The sequence below is a fragment of the Monodon monoceros genome, unplaced genomic scaffold, assembly GCF_005190385.1.
Source record: "Monodon monoceros isolate NGI ecotype Baffin Bay Population unplaced genomic scaffold, NGI_Narwhal_1 Super_Scaffold_18, whole genome shotgun sequence".
Taxonomy (NCBI): Eukaryota; Metazoa; Chordata; class Mammalia; order Artiodactyla; family Monodontidae; genus Monodon; species Monodon monoceros.
In genome coordinates, this window is record NW_021703774.1 from 98,466,922 (window position 1) to 98,471,878 (window position 4,957).

General features: G+C 46.4%; 1 pseudogene across 1 annotated transcript; it reads left to right on the top strand.

Moving 5' to 3' along the window:
* The first annotated feature begins 1,143 nt into the window (after positions 1–1,143).
* LOC114899564 lies at positions 1,144–1,551 on the top strand (annotated as a pseudogene). Its single transcript, XR_003794613.1, has one exon. The product of XR_003794613.1 is annotated as an elongin-B pseudogene (transcript).
* Positions 1,552–4,957: the final 3,406 nt, after the last annotated feature.

The window sequence follows — 4,957 nt, forward strand, 5'->3', positions numbered from 1 at the left end:
CAGCTTTGCTGGATTACTGTGAAGAAAGAGCTGCGTTGGTGACTCTGGTTTCTTTTCCACTGCAAGTTTATACCTGAGCAAAGAAGCACTCTAGGAGCACAGTAGCAGGGCTTTTTGGAGTCCTGGGCTGTATTCAAAGTAAACCTCAAAATATGGTTTTAGACAGACATGCAGGGCCTTGGGCTAACAGAATCTCACAGCCCTGTCCCTGTCTCCTGCCCTGGAGCCAATCCTCTGAGACTGGGCAGGGTCTGAGGAGCTGCACCTGCAGTAGGAAGTCCCACGGGCTGGTTGGGCCCCAGGAAGTGGGGAAGAGGGACACATTCAAAATAGCACGTGTGCATAACTTTTACGAGTATAACAGCCACAGAGAAAAGGAACTCGAGGTCTTTCAGATGTCCCAATAGGACTATTCGAATAGTGAGAGTTCCTTAGAGATTGTTTTCTCAACTTATTTCACTTTCTCTCTTTCATACTCACGTAAAGAATAGGCTTAAGAGCAAAAATGAAGTAAGAGAGAGCCCTGAAAACTGGAACCAAAGAATCTCAATTTTGTCCCATCAAAAAGACTGAGAGGGGGCTTCCCTGGTGGCGCTTCCCTGGTGGCGCAGTGGTTGAGAGTCCGCCTGCCGATGCAGGGGACACGGGTTCGTGCCCCGGTCCGGGAAGATCCCACATGCCGTGGAGCAGCTGGGCCCGTGAGCCATGGCCGCTGAGCCTGCGCGTCCGGAGCCTGTGCTCCGCAACGGGAGAGGCCACAACAGTGAGAGGCCCGCGAACAAAAAAAAAAAAAAAAAAAAAAAAAAAAAAGGCTGAGAGGGTAGTAGAAGAGGCAGGAGAAGCGGCTAACGACTGATGGCCACTCTCTGCTGGCCCAGGCTTAGCGCCCACCCAAGGCTGACTCACTGAATCCTCAAAAGAACTCTACCCGTTTGGTGCCTTTACCTTCATCTGACAGATAGGCAAACTGAGAATTTGAAAAGTTACTTTTTCAAGGTCACACAACTGGTAAGAGGTGGAACCAGGAAACAAACCAGAAAGTTAAGAAATGCCAAGTAGGCCGGGGCCAGGTGCGGCGAGGGCGGTGGGCCGTGAGGTGGGGCCCGGGCTCCACGCTCACGCTGGCCCGCCGCCCCTAGGATGTGTTCCTCATGATCCGGCGCCACAAGACCACCATCTTCACGGACGCCAAGGAGTCGAGCACTGTGTTCGAGCTAAAGCGCATCGTCGAGGGCATCCTCAAGCGGCCGCCGGACGAGCAGCGGCTGTACAAGGACGACCAGCTTCTGGACGACGGAAAGACATTGGGCGAGTGTGGCTTCACCAGCCAGACAGCACGGCCTCAGGCCCCAGCCACTGTGGGGCTAGCCTTCAGGGCAGATGAGGCCTTTGAGGCCCTGCGCATCGAGCCCTTCTCCAGCCCTCTCCAGGCCACCCGAGCTGCCGGATGTGATGAAGCCACAGGACTCAGGAAGCAGCGCCAATGAACAAGTTGTGCAGCGAGAGGCCCCCCAAGCGCTCTACCCTCCCAATAAAAGAGATTTGGGTGTCAAAAAAAAAAAAAAGAAATGTTAAGTATGTGAAATTTTAATAGAGGTGGACAACTAACTCTCCATAACCTTTAGTATTTACTCGGTGGTTGTTCTCAGAGGGGCATATGGAAAGTAGGTTCTTTGCTCTCTTTCTTTGACTGAAGGAGCAATGACCACAGAAGATATGGTTGTGACTTAGGCACTGCCCAGGGGAAGGGATTCAGTCCTCTCTAAGGAGGTCCCAGGATGCTGGGTGGTCTCTGGTTCAGAGTAGAATGAGCCACCTCGATGGGCCATGGCCTACCTAGTAAAAACTTCCTGGCTTTCTCCAAGGTGGTAGTTTCCCTCTACTGTTTATCAATATGCTATAAAAAGAAAAGTGCTTGTAAACAACTTGAGTGCATGAACAATCTAATTAAAATAAAGTAATAGCTTGTGAAAAAGTAGTAAAACTAATTATTATAGAGTAGCAGTGTGGGAAGGCAAAAATTGCTGACAGTCTTTAGGTCTAAGCTGCTTCATTTGGCACAGAAGAACACAGTTTACCAGGTCCCTTCTGAGGGTATGGTTCCTCCCTCCCAGCCTAGATTTAAACTCTATTGCATCTCATCTCAACGTTTGATTTTCTTCTTGGCAGCAGCCATATGCAAGTGACCTTCCAATGGTTCTAACTCCAAATTGTTACTTAGGGTCAAATGTCTGACTTTTTTCTTTTTAACTCAGAGAATCATGAAAGTTTAGAATCTGAGACCCTATTCACTGAAGGAACATATAGACTCCTAGTAAATGATCCATGGATGTGTGACTCCCTTTGCCGACGTTTCCACGTGATGACTAGCCACTCTTTGCTCAAGTTCCTTGCAGAGGCAAGGAAATGTAGCTGTGGCTGCTCCGACTGCTGTCAAATACCCTTTTGTTTCTGTTTTAAGCTATCCTCTGTCCCTTTCCCTTTAATGTCCCACTACTCCTTGTTCTATGCCTCAGGGCCATAGAGAATAAGAAAAATGTCACTCCCAGGTATTTGAAGGCAGGACTGTGTCAGCTCATGCCTTCCCAGTATCTAGTTCCAGCACCAAACCTGCTAAGTGTTCTACCTCCACGAGATAGAACCTGGTTGAAAGGTCTCACAGTTTACCTAGGAGGGGTATTTACCTGAAACAGCCAAATACAGTCCTACAGAGGTGAGGACCATAGTCTTTGCTGGGAAGAGTAATAGTCGTGTCTGAGGGGAAATGGAACATCAAGTCAGAAGGTAGAACAGGGGACAGAAGAAAGATATCAAACAGCAAATTTGTTCGCTCAGAGGGTCAGGAGTAGAGGAGAAGCAGTAAGAAGTACAGGTACAGAAAGGCAATTCAGAACTAAGACCATGGAACAGTAAATTTTTACAGGAGCTCCCCTTTCATTACATAGTGATTCATGTATAGCCTATGGTCATGCAGGGCCAGATCCCCTCAGTTTAACACTGGTAGTTCTTCAATTATTCATCATACAACTGCTATTGAAACTGCCTTTATAATCCATGCTAGAATCTTGTTGAACAGCTCATTAAATAACATCATTAGTTGGTAGAATCCACCTGACACTTTTGGGTAATAGGGTGTCGCACAGGCATTTAACATGTATACCAGAGCATGGAGCAGACTTTCTTTGCTCAGGAAAAGTCACTATAGTGGACCCTTTTAGTTATGTAAACATAGCTTGATTAAGTACATGGAAAGCACTTAGCATAACCAATAATATCATCACACATCACCTCCCCCCTTTAGACTAAGTGAGTCTCAGGGTTCTTGGACATTGGAGGTAAGTGAGGCAGAGGTGGCTTTCAGGAGAGAGATACAGACCATATTGCAGAATCAAGCAATTTCATTAAAATGTAAAAGTGATTACATGCACCCCAATGTTCATTGCAGCAATATTTACAATAGTCAGGTCATGGAAGCAACCTAAATGCCCATCAACAGAGGAATGGATAAAGAAGATGTGGTACACATATACAATGGAATATTACTCCGTCATAAAAAGGAACGAAACTGGGTCATTTGTAGAGTCGTGGCTGGACCTAGAGACTGTCATACAGAGTGAAGTAAGTCAGAAAGAGAAAAACAAATATCGTATATTAACGCATGTATGGGGAACCTAAGAAAATGGTACAGATGAACCAGTGTGCAAGGCAGAAATAGAGACACAGATGTAGAGAACAAACATATGGATGCCAAGGGGGGAAAGCGGAGGGGTGGGGGTGGGATGAACTGGGAGATTAGGATTGATGTATATATCCTAACATGTATAAAATAGATAACTAAATAAGAACCTGCTGTATAAAAAATAAAATAGAATAAAATTCCAAAAAAAAAGTAAGAGTGATAATACTGTGGCAGGAAAGAACAGAGTGGTTGGGGCTAGGAGATTCCCAGGGACCACTGGCTGTCTTGCCCAGGAACCTGGGGGGATAGGGAAGGGCCAAGTTTAGTATCCACATCTGTGTCTGCAGGCAGCATCTCGGCACTGGGTGCCAGAAGGGAGAGAGAGCCTGGGAGTAGGCAAGAGATTATTGTAAATATTTCAGCTCCACATTATTTAATAGAAAGTGTGCAGAAGTGTAAGTGTGAAATAAACTCCTTTAAAATGAACTCCCTTTGGGAAGCAAATATACTTTGAGTCAACAAAGCAGGTCATCCTGGTTTCATATGGAATACCCCACTGACAATGTTCAATTCCCAGTTCATAGCCCTTTCCTTCTTCTAAATTTCTTAATGGTCACTAACTGGGATTTGGTGACATCATTCACAAGTTCATTGGGTAGCTGATGTAATTCATCCGGATCAGGAAATGTGTGCTCCTTTAGAGCAGCAGGTTTCGTTCATTCAGCAAGTCTCACCAGCTTCTTCTTTGCAGAGCCCTGAGGTAGGTGCTGCAGGAACAATGACCAACTCTCGGACCACCCTCCACTCCCTTCAGGCTGCAGGTCTCCCTTTACAAAGCACATTGTGAGCTTCTGGCTTTGCACCTGCTCACTCACAGCAAGATGCCTGGTTATCCTGGAAAGTCCTCCAGCTGCTGGGGCTACCTTATCCTCTAAGTTAAAAATGAAATGGGAAACCCAGCATCTCTCTTCAAATCTCTAGATATTCCCAGAAGGTTATTCTTCTTCTAGTCACTTCCAGACTCCAGCTTCCTGCTTCTGCTAAATTCTCCATCCCCACTCAGCCCCTCACCTCCTGTCTGCACTGTTCTTTTTCTACACCATGTTACCCCACCATGGAAACAGCTCCAATTCTTCCACTCCCCAGGCCCCATTCCCAAGGAAAACATCCCACTGTGCCAGTTCAGGTCCTCTGAGATTCAGTCACCAAGACACAATTAGAAATGCAAGAGATTTCTTGAGGAAAATGCTTCTGAAGGATAAAGAGGAGAGAAAGAGA